At 41.4% G+C, this 15,864-nt stretch overlaps 1 non-coding gene across 1 annotated transcript; it reads right to left on the reverse strand.

Moving 5' to 3' along the window:
- Positions 1-1,737: 1,737 nt before the first annotated feature.
- LOC114622279 lies at positions 1,738-1,871 on the reverse strand. The gene has a single exon (XR_003711574.1). It is a non-coding gene; the product is annotated as a small nucleolar RNA SNORA17 (small nucleolar RNA).
- Between the last annotated feature and the right edge of the window lie 13,993 nt (positions 1,872-15,864).

A 15,864-nucleotide genomic window follows, 5' to 3' on the forward strand; every position in this document is an offset into this window, starting at 1 on the left:
AATCCCACAAGCAGTGGAAGGATGCTCTTCCATTGCTATGCCAGGTAATGCTTCACTGGTCTTCGCTGGTCTTCACTGGTTTTCACTTCATAGAGAAAAATGAGCCAAAGAACTTCTTGTGGTATTCTGGCTGATTCTGGCCACTCCAGCTGACTCATACTAATTCGGAGGAGCCTTACTGTTTCTGCTGGATCATGCTGCCACAACTGATTCAGTTGGTGTTTGCTATTGAGTTGAACCCTCAAGGAACTACTTCTAAACAGGTCACAACACCCTTTTCCTATTAACCTTCTTTCTCCCCTACCTCTGGTTGGTGGGCTAAAAAGGAGGTTGAAATGATTAAGGACCCTAAATAAAGTAGGTTTTGAAAAATCTAGGCCTACACTGGTCAACCCACCAGCTCTCCTACACTTGGGGCTGGCTCACCAGCAACAGGGCTCTGCTGCCCAGGTGAAGTGCAGGGCCTGCTCTCCTGAGTGTGGCAGCTGGTGAGGGAAATGGCCTGTTCTCCCACTCTCATGACCCCTTCAGGGCCAGCTCTCTCACCTGCCAAAGATGGTGAGGAGAAGGGAGGGAGGGAAGGAGGGTACCTCTCCCTTGTCCTTACCATCTCCCAGCAGACAAGAGGCAGGGCCAGCTTTCCTGCACTCATGCACCCCCAGACCAACTTACCTGCAAGTTAAGGGCCAGCTCTACTGTGCTTCCTAGACAAGATGTAGGGCCTGCTTTCCCAAGTGCTACAGCAGGTGAGGGGAAGGCTTGTTCTGCTCTTATGACCCCTTCAGGCCAGCTTTCCTGCCTGCCACTGGTGGCAAAGGCAAAAGGAAGGGGAGGGGATCTTTCCCTTGCCCACGTCATTACATAGCAGACAAGAAGCAGGACCAGCTCTCCCACACTCATGGCCTCAAGGGCCGGCTCACCCACAACTCCTGCAAAGTGCAGCCTGCTCTCCCAATACTAAAGCTAGCTAGGGGTGGGGTCAGCTCTCCTGCTCTCATGCCTTGAGGGCCAGCTCTCCCACAATGCCCAGGTGAGGGGTGGGGCCAGTTCTGCACAGCCTGCAAATATCCACATGCTTCCCGGCAGCAAGTAGTCCAGACAAGTGATGTCTGCCTGGCTTTTGGTGGCAACAGAACCCTGCTGCTGCAGGGCCATGGATATAGCCCCTAGTGACAGCATGGGCTAGGACACCACCATGGTCCCAAGTGGCATCATTGACCACTCATATCAAGCTGTTCCTCACTACCCTGGAGTCTCCAGTTCTGCCTCTCTTCATTGTGCTCACATCCTTCTGTTTCTCTTTCTGCTCCATTTCTCCACCGCTTACTTGTTCCTCTTAGTGGCACCCAGGGTCTCCGAGTGTCAGGGAGTTCTCAGGAGTACTATGCCCCACTTGTGCATTATGGTGCCAGATAGAGGTCATCTCAGGCATGGTCTTCCCCTTCCCCAGACCTGCATGGTGACAGACTGATGGTCATCTCAGAGCAACTCCCTGTCAGGTTCCCATGGTGCCAGTCTGGTGGTCATCTCAGGCTGCCTCCTCATCCAGCCCACCCAGATGGCCCCTTGCAATGACCATCTGTCTTGGGCTCACTACTGCTTGGGACTTGTGGTCCCAGGCAGAGTTCTTCTAGTCTCCAGTTTGCTCTCCTCCCCCACCCACCCCCCATCCTGAGAGCCTGTCTGGGCCTGTCTGGTGCCATACTGGTGTTTGTCTCAGGCTTGCTTTTCTCAGGGAATGATAGGCTACTAATCATTCAGATGTTCACAGGTCAGAACACTGAGTGAAGACACAGCTTCCCTCCTCTCTGCCACCTACTGATGCACATGTGACATGGCAGCCATATATCTCCAATGCCTCAAGGGACAGGCTGCCTCCTACTTAGTATAGTGGCAATGAGCCTCTGTTTTCTCTATCAAATGGGGCCTGTTTTGGCTACCTCACAAGATTTTGTGAACATTTAATAAATCATATAAGCAGAACTATAGTCAGGAGATAGTAGTGGGCAGGTGCCTTTAATCCCAGCACTCAGGAAGCAGAAGCAAGTAGATCTCTGAATTTGAGGCCAGCCTGGTCTACAAACAAGTTCCAGGGAAGCCAGGGCTACACAGAGAAACCTTGTCTCAAAAAAAGAAAGAAAGAAGGAAAGAAAGAAGAGAAAAGAAAAAAGAATTAACTACATTTCATAAATTGACATAAATAATAATTATTTTGTTATTAGCAAATGCATATTCCATTACCCAGTCAGATTTCTTCATTTTGTTTTTCACAGTTTTTTCTCTTAAAATATCCTAACTTTACCTTAGATACATGTAGGGGATAAGAGAGGTTAGTTGTCTCATTCAATATTGGTGAATCTGTGTTAAATTTAACAGAGAAAAAGAAGGAGCAGGGAATGCCTGTGACCCCCTTTCACCTGAACCACTCTCTCAAAGATGAACATTTACAATGCCAACACTAGCAGCTATTACTTCCTGACTGCCAACTGTGTCAGGCTCTGTTGTCTGCTTTACTTAACCCTTTAACCCTCTTCCTTATAAAATAGGTATTATTACTAGCTGCATTTTACAGATGAAGAAACACAGAAACAAACTGGTTAAGTGACTATCTCAGGGTTACACAGCTAAGTGGCAGAGCTGCCATTTGACAAGAACAGTCTGACTCTAGAGTCCAAAGGATTAACCTTCACCCTAAACTTTATTGAAATCCACTCATCCATCTATTCTCATCCCATATCCCACCTAATGTATGTCTCTCAGGAGCTGGGAGATGGCTCAGAGGGTAAAGTCACTGCTGAACAAGCATGAGAACCTTAGTTAATAACCCAGAACCTACATAATACCAAGTGCAGCAGCATACATCTACCTATATACCTCTGACCTATACAATACACAGACACACACACACACACACACACACACACACACACACACACACACACACTATTTGTCTCACAATTGAAGTGAACAGATAATAGAGTAGGTATTTTGCATGACAGAGAAGGCACTTAGATTTCTGCCATGAGATTGTATCTGCCCATTCCAAATATTGCGTTCTCACCTTGGAAAACAGAAATGGCTGCTGGGATCACCTGTCTAGTTCTGAATCCCCAAAGTCATTCCCTGAACCAGAGTAGAGTCTTGTCCTGATCTGAATTCTGCACCCCAGTTAGGATCTAGGTCTCATACTAGTCAGTGACACAGTGTCTCAGACTCATATAATACTAGGACTTCATCACCACATCCTTTTAAACTCTTGCATCTGAATACTTCTTTAGCCCTCTGTCTTAATCCAAATCTACACTTGTTCCCTAATCCTGGAAATGAATTTCTATATGTGAAGCCTACCTCTCTCAAGTTTGAAGCCCTACAATAATAACCAGTTAAAAACCAAAATAAAGACATGACATACTGTTCCCGGTCAACCTATAGTATTTTTCCACTTCTGTCAGAGTAGCGCTAAAGATCTCTAAGGTCCCCAAGGTCTGCCGTATTCGATCTTTCTGACCCCAGCTTTTCCCATTCTCACCCACATTCACTTTGTTTCAGCTTCATTCATCCCCATATGGTTTTTCCAATGTTCCAGCTAGATTCCTGATACAGAGCCATTTTTTAAAAAGAGAGAGAGAAGCCTTTTTTAAAAAAACCTTTTTGTCAAGAGAAGTAAGCCTTTATTTCCATGTTTCTCAAATTAAGCTTGCTAAGTTGGTTGCTTTAAGGGGATTAGTCAAAGAGACCCAGTCCCATTTCCTCATCTGATTCCTCTGACTATTCCTTGGCTTCATCTTAGGCTGGGGCAGCAATGGTGGCAGCAGCCACAGGGACAGAAGCCACAAATGCAGATGGAACATCCACAGACGCTTTGACCTTTTTAACAGGTGAGCAGGTAGGGAATATAAATAAAAGATAAAAATATCTATCTGGGTTCCCTGAGGGACAAGCCTGACTGCATTAAGGTTGATGTCAAAAGTATCCCCTCTCCAGGAAAAAGACATTGGGACGGGTATGGCCCTCATGCCTCACTGGACAACGACAGGGGGACTGGAGCCATTACAAGGTCCCCTTCAAATACTGGAGGTCAGGCCTCTATCCCTCCCTTCACAAGTTTAGAATTGCCACAGCCCTTCTATACTTAGAGAAGGGAGGAGATGTCAGGGGCAGCCCTGCTTACACACTGAAGGCCTAAAATCAGCCATAGGCCTAAAATTAGCAACAGGTCTGTCATACATGTATGCTAGCAACAAGTCTTGGGTCTCAGTGGAAAAACATTGAAACAGATGGCTATAAGCTAATATAAACAGGCAGCTTTTGTGGAAATTTACAAGCCTGAGTAGTCATAGACCTTGTAAATAGGTAGCCTTGGCAGACAATACCAACTTAGACAAGGTCAAGCGAGTCATAGGCAGATTCATAGTGACTGCTTTCCTTCACCCAGCTGATACTCAGTTCTGATGATATCTGTATTCCCCCTGAACACCCACACTCCATTGTCATTCCCTTCCCCACTTCCTGCCTTTCTGTGTTTATAACCCCTGTGTGAATGAATTACGATTTGAGAAAAAATAAATTATATAAAAAAAAAAACAGGTGGGCAGGTGTGCTCAGTCTCCACAGACCAAGCTAAGACCTACTTGTACCCACTGATGACAGAGTGCAGCACTGAGCAACAGTTGAGTCACCAGTCTGCAGACAGACGCTGGCCACGTTGTAGATTTCTCCAGGAAGCCAGACTTGAGTCTGCTCCTTACAGAGCCTTTTTATCATTACTGTGCCTGTACCAGAAAACTTTACCCACAAACTGATTTATCACTTTCAATGGAGAAATTGCAAACAGGCCCTAGAACATCTGGAAAATACATCAACAAGGTGATTGAAATTAGCCTTGTCATTAAAGACAAATATAGTACTTCTATGATGTCCTGGACTGTACACAACATCACTTTCACTAATTTTTTAGCACAGGTGAACTCTAACCAGGAGGAAACAGACAAGCCAAAATGAGAATGGTTCAATTTAAGGAAAAAAATAAAACCTCTTATTCTCTGAATATGTTTTCAATTAAACCCATATTACTACCAAATGCAATGTCTGATCCTGGATTGAGTTCTGTATTAAAGGAATAAATAATATATTGAAGAATATTATTTACTCAATGTGTTAAATGATTAATTGGTGGATTCAATTAAGTACTATGTCTGGGTTAAATTTACTGAAATTGCTAGCTATACTCTTCTTATATTAAAAATAAACTTATTCTTAAAAATACATGTTGAATTATTAGGAGGACATGATAATATATAACATGTATTACTTTGCTATGGCTCAAGTATATATAGATGGGGGACAGAAAGGTAGAAGGCGAGAGGGTGGCTAAGGAAAGAGCCTATGGTTATTATCTAGTCTTATAACTTTTGTGTAGTTTTTAATTGCTTCCAAGTACAGTGTTAAAGTGAATGAAAGTAAAATAAATTTTCATGCTCCATTTTTGTCATAGCACTCTTTAGTTTGTGTTACATATTTATTTATTTATTTATTTATTTATTTATTTATTTTTGTTTTTTCAAGTGAGCAAGACAGGGTTTCTCTGTGTATCCCTGACTGTCCTGGAACTCACTCTGTAGACCAGGCTGGCCTCGAACTTAGAAATCCCCCTGCCTCTGCCTCCCAAGTGCTGGGATTAAAGGCGTGCGCCACCACCGCCCAGCTATGTTACATATTTCTAATTATTCTTCTACCAACATCAGTGTTAAGTTGTACAAAGGTGGGAATTATACTGGGATTTATTCCTGGTACATATTACGGACCCAGTATATATTTTTTAAGCAGATGAATGGGCAAATGACAAAAATAATATCTCATCTTTCTTTATAAAGTACTTACAGTGTGTCATCTTGTTTTAGACACATTAGAGATATCATGTCATTTAATCTTCAGAACATGGCTAGTAAGCAGAGATAACAGGTTTAGAACGTAACAAGAACCTTAAGGAAGGGGCTTCAAGCCCAGGCTGGGCTGGCAAAAGAACTAATTTTCTTTCTTTGCTTTCTACCACATGCTACTTCTAACTCTTGTTAAAATACTGGCTTATGGCTGGCCGTCTATGTGCTCTGGATATTCCTCACCTTGCTTCAAATGAATTACAGAACTCTAACATGTCAGGAAGACAGTGTTCCCAGTGACACCATCTAGCCCAGCAGCTATAAAAAAAAAATGACATCATTGACCATGCCACCAGAAGCTGGGGATTTGAAGAAATTCAAATTCTCACGTGCCACCTTTTAAATAAGAAACTGTGGAAGATAGGGCGAACTACTGTGATTTCCACGCATATGAAAGTTTGAAAATCACTGCTATAGTCCAACTTTCCCATTTTAAACATGAAAGCATTGAAATGCAAGTGTCCAAATTCACAATATTGCTCCATAAGAGAACCTGTGTTTTACCCTTCAATCCAGTACTCTTTGCAATATACCACACTGTTCCAGAAAAAAACATAATGCTCACCAACTACATTTTGAAATGATATAAAATCCTTTTCTTCTACTAGGAAAGAGTTTAAAATGTTAACATTCCAGTGAGCTTGGGGCAACTAGAAAACAGGAAGAATATATCAAATACACCTGTATTCCAAAGGGCAAGGAGAGACTACTTTTAGCATGAATTTTGCTTCTCTGGATATCAGAGGTCCTAGAGAGCAACCACCTCAGAAAAATAATTGTGGCATTCATCCCTCACAGGCTTCTAAAAGCAGTTGACCAGATGCATCCCATAAAGCAGAGAATAGACCTTCCACTGGGAAACAGCATATAGATAGACACCGAAAACACAGGAATTCTGCAAGAAGCAACTAGCAGGGCCAAAGAGATAGCTCAGTGAATAAAGATACTTGCCACCAAGCCTGACAACCTTGAGTTTGATTCCCAGAAGCTGAGTGGTAGAAGGACAAAACCAACTCCTCCAAGTTGTCCTCTGACCTCCATATGCACACTGTGACACATGCATCCACACAAAAAAATAAATATATGTAAATTTAAAGGTTTTTTATTTTTAAGTCAGAAGTTAGCCATACCTCTCTACTTTGGATGGCAAGGTAACAGGGCATCCAAATCTTTCAAAAAAAACTAATTAGTGAAGCAATTTGGACCTACGTACACAAGCAAGGCTAGGCTGACCTGACGGGCAGGCAGTTCTTTATATCAAGTTAAAACTAGAAAATGGGTTATGAAACTATTAGCATCTAGAAACTATTCACTTGATATCATTGGCACCCCAGAGCTATCATCACTTCCAGAAAGCAGAAAAATCTTTTTTTGCAATTTTTTAGTTAAAATATAATTATTAGATTATTTTCCCCTTCCCTTTCTTCCTTTAAACAGCCATGTCTTTCTCCATACCTCCATCTCTCTCAAATTCATAACCTCTTTTTCTATGATTATTGTCCTACATATATTTTTCACATAAATATATAAATATGGCCTCTTGAGTCCAGTTAGTGTTGTTTATATGTGTCTCCTAGAAATGACAGGGAAGCTATACCCATGTTAATTCAATATGGCTGCTTAATTAAGATCGAACTAATGACAACAATAGCCATACTAACATGAAAGGGGAAACCTCACGTGGCCCCATCCTTAGACAAAGAAATACAGGCAACTTACTACGGCTGAGATGAGCACTAGTCTTCCTCAGGAATGAGCCTCCTAAAAACCACATAAATCTTATATAGAGAACACAGCACTGTGTCTGAGTAACCATATGGTTCAGGGACTAGTAATAGTTGGAGTGTTCAGTATGCTACCATCATGACAAAACAAAATTACCCTAAATCAAATTAGCTTAAGATCTGTAGAAACATTCTGTCCATAAACCACAATGGGAGAATAAGACTGTTTTTCAAAAATCAACGCTAAACTTAAGTTTCAGAAGATGAGGAGTGGGAGTTCTGTTCTTCCCTGGCTATGTTAACTCTCTCTCTCTCTCTCTCTCTCTCTCTCTCTCTCTCTCTCTCTCTCTCTCTCTGTGTGTGTGTGTGTGTGTGTGTGTGTGTGTGTGTGTGTTAGGTTAGATTGGGTTTTTTTGTCTGACATGACCTCATTTTATTCAGCTCAGGATGACTTTGAACCCAAGATTTGTCCTGCAGCCACCTGGGCTCTGAGGTTATAGGTATGAGTCATCACTGTCTGCCCTTGCTTCCCTTCCTCTAGTCTTTCTTCTCCACCTCTCATCCTTTGTTTCTTCTGCTAGACTCAGCACTACATGCAACCATCCCATGCCATACTTTAAGCAAGCAGCCAAATAAGGAGTAACTCTCTCCCTTCCTCTTGCCCTTCCCCTTCCCCATCCCCTTCCCCTTCTCTACTTCTTTTCTCTCCCCCTGAAGACTACTTGTAAATAAGAGCTAGTGCTGTCTAAGTATGACTGCCTTAGCTATCATATTATAAGAAATCACTCAATTCTATAGTGCGCCCTCCTTGGCACTCTCTTGCTATGCATGCAAGATTAGTGCATGCATCGGCAATACAGAACCCTGTAAAGGAAGTCCTAGTGGTGTACTGAGACACTGGTCTCTACAGGGGACCTAGCAGTTTCTACTTCCCTTAATCCCCTATATTTTAAAATGTTCCTCTAAAGGCTGTGTTGTGTTCTCACTGAATTCCTGAGCAGATTTCTGTCAAAACAAGCACTGTCATAAGTTCTGTCTTTTATGCCCAAAACCATGTTCCTGTCCTACTTTCCATAGGCAATGCCTCATAAATTAAAGGGGTTAACTTGCTCCCTTCACGTTTAGACTGTCAGCCCTTTCTCCAAGAAGCTGGATTTTACCAGTTCTTCCTGCTAATCCCCCCCCACCTCCCCAGCACTTACCCCCATCATTCCCCTGATGCTCTGGGTACATCCCTCTGGGTCTGAATTAGAACTTCTTTAAGTCTGATTTTCTCTTCCTTACTTTTCTCAACTCATTCCTATACTTGAATCCATACTCGAAATTTTTTGGCCACCCCTCATATGTACCTTCCTTGTCATTTTCTGATTCTCTCTCTTTCCGCAGCCATAATTATGACACATTTAACACTCTACATGGATGAGACAGAACAATCTTTCTGTGAATGGGATCCAAGGACTTAAGTGTCCAATATGACCCTGACCACTTTACACAACCACGTTTCAAAGAAGATAGATTAATCAAGGTTGATTTGAGCATGCTGCCCACCTGTCAGAAAATGTAAAGCCAATTTGCTAACTGCAGTTCTCCACAGAGGCTGTCAGGAATAGAGACTAAGGATTCTCAAGTGCTCTTTACTTCCCTCCAGCCATCAAAGAGCAATTTTCAGTAATGTTAGGACAGATTACATTAAAATTGTGCAAAAGAAAGACATGACCTCCCTTATTTCTCAGCTAGTACTTACAAGGGCTGTGAAGGTGCTCATTCTCACCAGATATCACCAGCCAAGGCTGACTTGGCACATTTAAAGCTCAGTCTATTGGAGAGAAAACAAGGATCCTCACTTTGGACCCCCATAATCCATTATCGTTGCTTTCCTCATTAAACCTTGATTATGCAGCCATCTCTAAAAGAGATTGTTTCACAGAAGAGTTCCTGATAAGATGGCTCTTAGAACCTCACTGGGTCTCTTCGAAAATATTCCCTGAGCCAAGCTATGATGTAGCTGTACCTGAAGGAGCTGGGATTCTCATGATTTGTTGGTCTCTGCTTTGTGTCCAGGTGTGGTTTTCTATGAAGCTATCACTCCTCATCAAGGAGCCTCTCATCATGGAAAAAAACACCAGATTATTTTAGTCCCTTCAGGCTGCTGTGAAACAAATACCATAAACTGAAATTTTTATAAGCACAATTGTTTTTCTTAAATCTCTGGAGACTGTGAGCTCCAAAATCATAAGGTGCTGGCATATCCAATAGATGTCTACTGCAAGCATACTATGTCACTACTGATACTTCCTGGCTGTCCACTTAAAATGTAAATAGTCCACTATAGCTAGTTCTCTAGGATCTTTTGATACTGGTCCCTGACAAACTCATGGGGACTACACCCTTACGACCTAATGATTTCCCTGCTAAGACCTACCTCTTAGGAATTTAATTACATTAGCAATGTATGAATTTGGAGAAAACAAAAACATTAAGGTCATAATAGAAATAATATGAGCATGTTACTATTTCAGTAGAAAAAATATTCACTGCTTTTTCGAACAAGTACTTAAGCTGCTCGAGTTTCATCAAACAAGATCCCCAGTATGATGTATTCTGTTTAAACTAGCAATGGGAAGTGTGACCATTGATTCACAAAGGATTACACAAAAAATGTTAGGCAGTGTACAGCTGTAGACTTTATAGTCAAGGGAGGCAAATTACCACTCTCATTCCCAAACATCCACCTTTATATCTGTGTTGTGATTATTCCATGTTGGGATTGTCCTTTAACTTCATGACATATGAAAAATTAACATTCTTTCATATTCCTATTCATTCATTCAAATATTAAAAGAAATGCCTACTATTTGCTAATCCACTGGGGAGGTGATAACCAAAGAAATGAATTAAACAACATTGGCACAATAGCTTCCCTCTGTTGGACAACTTCTCATGAAGAGACATTAAAAATATCTATTCGCCCCAAAGAGTATATCAACAGACCAAAGAATATGTTTCTTCTTAGTCCAGTTTAATGAAACAGTAAGTTTATCAAGGTTGCTTAAGAGGTGAATGGGTAAGTCACAGGTATCTGCACTAGCAAGAAGTTGCAAAACTTACGGGCTAAAGAGTCTCCCCAGGAACATGAACAGCTCACCAAAAGCAGCACCAAGGAAAAGTCCTACAGGCAGTGTGGCTGACTCAGGCAAAACTTTTTCATTGAAGAGCCACCTAGGCAACTAACTAATTTCAGTCAGCTATGCAGCCTAAGGGTCCCATTCCTCAATCATTTACCTCCTAGATCACCTCAAAAAGAAGCGCTGCCTCATGGGCTTCTCCATTCCTTCCATGAGAGAAGGTTATGGATCTGGACCTGTGAGGCTCTTCTAAGGATAATCACAGCTACAGCAATTCAAGACATCTATGGAGATGTCTAACCTGGAGTTGTTAGCTACACAAACACTCTCACCAAATGCACATATAGCATTATATGCCAATAATGTGGCACTAAAAAGGACCAAGTTCAGAGGATGCCAAGGTCAAGGCCAACCTGGGCAACATTTAGAGAACTTGTCTCAACACAAACAAATCCAAGATGCTGTTCTCTGGGTAAAACTGTTTTCTTCTTGACTAAGCCTTCTTTCTTAAACTTATTTTCTAAACCAAATGTTTCTACCTTACTCCTTAGACCAACATGGGGCATTGAATCTGGTCCGTAGAGGGACCCTTAACCCCATGGCCAAAATCCAATGTCCAGTAAAAAAAAAAATCTTGCTAGGCCTCCAAAAGAGGTCACCATCACCTTCTGTCTTTGGCCCAGTTGTGAGCTAGCTTTACCCAGCATGTAACAGGAATCTGGAGGCATGTCACTGTTTGTTCCTTTTTCCATGACCTAGAATATTACTTGGACTTGGACTATGGGTCTAAACCACCCAACCTACCTCACAGATCATTCTTTTACAGTAACGCAGAACAGAACTGAGAGTAAGGTATTTGTGACTGAGCTATGAAAATCAGCTTTCCAAAGAAAAGTGTTAAACTAAACAAAATGAGAAGGAAGCCAGACACAGTGGCACATACTCACAATCCTAGCACTTGGGAAATGGAGGCAGGAGATTCAGGAATGCAAGACCATCCTCAGCTACATAACAAGTCTAAGACTAGTCTGGCCTAAATGGGTCATTGTCTCAAAAGAAAAAGGAGAGAAGAGGAGGAAGAGGCAGAAGAGGAGTTACTTTTCCCTAAATGTAAATGTTTTTAGATTATGCTAGAATCTCTTTGAACACAGTGAATAGTTATCTTTCTGAATGAATTTCTTAAAATAGGCCTCAGTTTGACACTTTGTATCATTTCACTTTACTAAAGGTGAAGGAAATGACTGTACTTAAAATATTCTTCATTTCCGATTTATAGCTAATTAGATTGGTTTCCTCACAACCTATCAACTACAAAAAGAGTAAAAGCTGGGTGCACCAAATTAAGGAGCTTTAATGTTTACAGTAATGTAATCAATTAAGTAAGCATTATCTTTCTGCATTCAACTAGAAGTACTGAAGAAAAAGGAATCAAGTCAATATTGGGGCTATTTTTAAAAAATTTTTTTAATATTAATCTAATTCTCAGGATGCCATCACAGGGCCTGCACATACGACTCCTTCCCTCTCTCTTTATTTCTAATCTTGAGCCTGAATAGTGTCCCCAGATCACTGGCATGATGATAATAGGTTCTTCTCTAACGCCTAGGAGACAATACAGTTCATGATGGGCAAAACACTAGTCACTGAGGCTGAGATCTCAGCAACAAATAGTCTCTCTAGGCTAGCCGTCTATTGGCTGTGCTCTTGTAAATGAGTTGCTTGATTTCTCAGAGTCTCACTTTCATCAATGTTACAGTGGTGCTGAAGGTAACATCTATGTCACTAGGTAATACAGAGATTGAACAAATCATGCCTGCAACACATGTAGCACAAAACCTGGCACATCGTAAACATGTAGTGAAAACTCTTTCATACTCAGAAACGAAGACTAGGACAGAGGGGAAAACAAAAATGAAGAATAGATTGGTTAGCTTTCAATTAAGTAGAATGTTGCACTGCCTAGACTCTCATCCCATCAAGTCTGCATACATGGTACTGATTTGTTTTTCAGGACAAAGACCATTTTTACACATTAAGCATATTTAGCTCTGACTGTGTTTTACAGGTGGCCTATAAAATAAGATCTGTGCTCACACCAGTGCAGGTGTCTGTATGTCTTTCTCTGTCAGAAGCAGGAAGTAGAATAAAAACCCTAGGTCACTACAGAAGAATAGTATATCTATGAATCCCCAAGAATTAGGTCAGGAATGTGAATTGACATGGAATAACAGGCAGAAGTGGTCTCCTTGTGGGACTCCTAACTGTGGGAGCAGGAGCTGTCTTTGACTCTGCTGCCTGCCTTTAGGACCCTTTCCTCCTACCGGATTGCTCAATAGTCGAGGAGGTGCCTAGTCTTACTGAAACTTGATATGCCAAGGCTGGCTGATATCCATGGGAGACCTGTCCTTTTCTGAAGGGAAACACGGAAGAGGAGTAGACAGAGGAGGAGGGGCTTGGAGGAAAAAAAGAAAAAGAAAACTGCAGTCAGGGTGTAAAATAATTGAATAAACAAACAAACTTGCCAACTAGGTTCCCTTAAAGCACACCTAACCACCATAAACTGCACCCCATACCCTGGGCTCCATTTCCCACCTCACAACTCTGCCTGCTTTCCTGAAAAACCCCATGTAACTGTGTCACCAGAAAGCAAAATGCACACATAAAGTCACTGTTCAGTGTCTGCAAAAGCAATTTATACATTAACTTTTTGTTTTGTTTTGTTTGGTTTGGTTTTGTTTGGTTTTGTTTGGTTTGGTTTGGTTTGGTTTGGTTTGGTTTGGTTTGGTTTGGTTTGGTTTGGTTTAGTTTGGTTTGGTTTCAAGACAGGGTTTCTCTGTGTAGCCCTGGCTGTCCTGGAACTCACACTGTAGACCAGGCTGGACTCAAACTCAGAAATCTGCCTGCCTCTGCCTCCCAAGTACTGGGATTAAAGGTGTGCGCCACCACTGCCCGGCATACATTAACTTTTAACTCTCAGAAAAAGCTCCAAATCATAGGTCATCTGGGCATAAGCTTGCAGTTACAGCATTAGCATGAGAACAAAACCGTGCTAAACAGGTCAGGGTAATGTTAATGTATTTACCTCTTCTAAATTTGCAGGATCTCTCCCTCCAGTTTATTGAGCTCATCTAAATATCTTTTACAGGGCTTTTCAAACTCCTTTCCATATGCGATATTAATTCCTCTTACAGTTTCCCCCAGGGCTCCTTCACAGCCCAAATTCTATCTCTTAAAACTTGTACCCTACTTTTCCTTAGGCAGACAATGCCAGGAGATCAAATCAGTATGTTCAAATCTTTCCAGGAAGGTTTACCCGTCCTTTTATCTTTTTAATATACATATGTGTGTGTGTGTGTGTGTGTGTGTGTGTGTGTGTGTGTATCTTCTAGTTTTCCTAATAATATCTCTAAATCCAACTTTCTATTATTAAAGATGTCTCCTCATGGGGCTCTCTCACCATTGGTCACTCAATCAGTAGACCCAGCTATTTCTTCCTCTTTCTTGTCCCTTGTATTTTTTATGGACATCCCTGTACTTAGTGACCAAGGACCAGTGTTCCTTTTACTTGGCTTCTTCAATTTTCTTAACTACTAAAGCTTCAGATTTCTAAAACACATTTTCTGCTTCAAATATTTCCTGGTACAACTTAATCATCATGAGTTGGCTGAGATTTCCTAGAGAACAATTAAGGCAGTCGGCCTCCACATCCAGAACTCCTTGTTCCGCTGTGCCTGGGTTGACTGCTTGAATGGCCTCGGCCAGGGCAGCTGGTTCCTAATAGACATCGGAACCATTTCCTTCTCTAGTAATGCCCTTAATCTCTTTTCCAGAAATGTTTACCAGAGTTGTATTTGAAGACCAATATGGTATAGAAAAGTGCAAAACAGACAAGCATACAAGAAAGAGCAATGCCATCTGTATACTAGAAATTCAGAGATGCATTACTGATGGGACTTCTACAGCTGAAACTGTCATGCAGCTGCCTTCACAACCATGTTGCACCTGACAAATAAAAAATCCAGATGGCTAAAGATCAGCTTAAGAATACAATCAATAGGCCGGGCAGTGGTGGCGCATGCCTGTAATCCCAGTACTTGGGAGGCAGAGGCAGGCGGATTTCTGAGTTCGAGGCCAGCCTGGTCTACAGAGTGAGTTCCAGGACAGTCAGGGCTACACAGAGAAACCCTGTCTCGAAAAACAAAAACAAAACAAAACAAAAAGAATACAATCAATAGACTGGTGACGAGATGGCTCAGTGGTTAAGAGCACTGGCTGCTCTTTCACGGTCCTGAGTTCAATTTCCAGCAACCACGTGGTGGTTCACAACTACCTATAAGGGAATCTGATCCCCTTTTCTGGCCTGCACATGTATATGAAGCAGAATACTCATACATTATATAAACATATTTTTTAAAAAGTAATATTTAAAAAAAAACACACAATCAATAACAGCTAGGGCGACATGGCATCACCAGAACCAGCTATCCTACTACAGCAAGCCCTGGATATTCTAGCACAGCTAAAACAAAAGAAAATAACCTTAAATCCAATCTTACGAAGAAGATAAAGACCTTTAATGAAGAATTTAAAAAATCCCTTAAATAAATACAGGAAAATACAATTGAACAGGTGAAAGAAGTGAACAAAATTGTTCAAGACCTGAAAAGGGAAACAGATACAATAAAGAAAACACAAAGTGGGGGAATCATGGAGATAGAAAACCTAGAGAAGAGAACAGGAACTACAGATGCAAGCATCATCAACAGAATACAGGAGATAGAAGAGAGAATCCCAGGCCCAGAAGATACAATTGAATAAATTGATACATTGGTCAAAGAAAATGTTAAATCTCAACAATTCCCAACACAAAACAGCCAGGAAATCTGGGATACTATGAAAATGCCAAACCTAAGAATACTAGAAATAAGAGAATATTACTAGCTCAAAGATCCAGAAAATATTTTCTACAAAATCATAAAAGAAAATTTCTAAAATGTAATTAAAGAGAGGGCTATAAATATACAAGAAGCATAGAGAACACCAAATATATTATGCCAAAAAAGAAAATTCTCCCAC

The sequence above is a fragment of the Grammomys surdaster genome, unplaced genomic scaffold, assembly GCF_004785775.1.
Source record: "Grammomys surdaster isolate TR1022 unplaced genomic scaffold, NIH_TR_1.0 60, whole genome shotgun sequence".
Classification (NCBI taxonomy): domain Eukaryota; kingdom Metazoa; phylum Chordata; class Mammalia; order Rodentia; family Muridae; genus Grammomys; species Grammomys surdaster.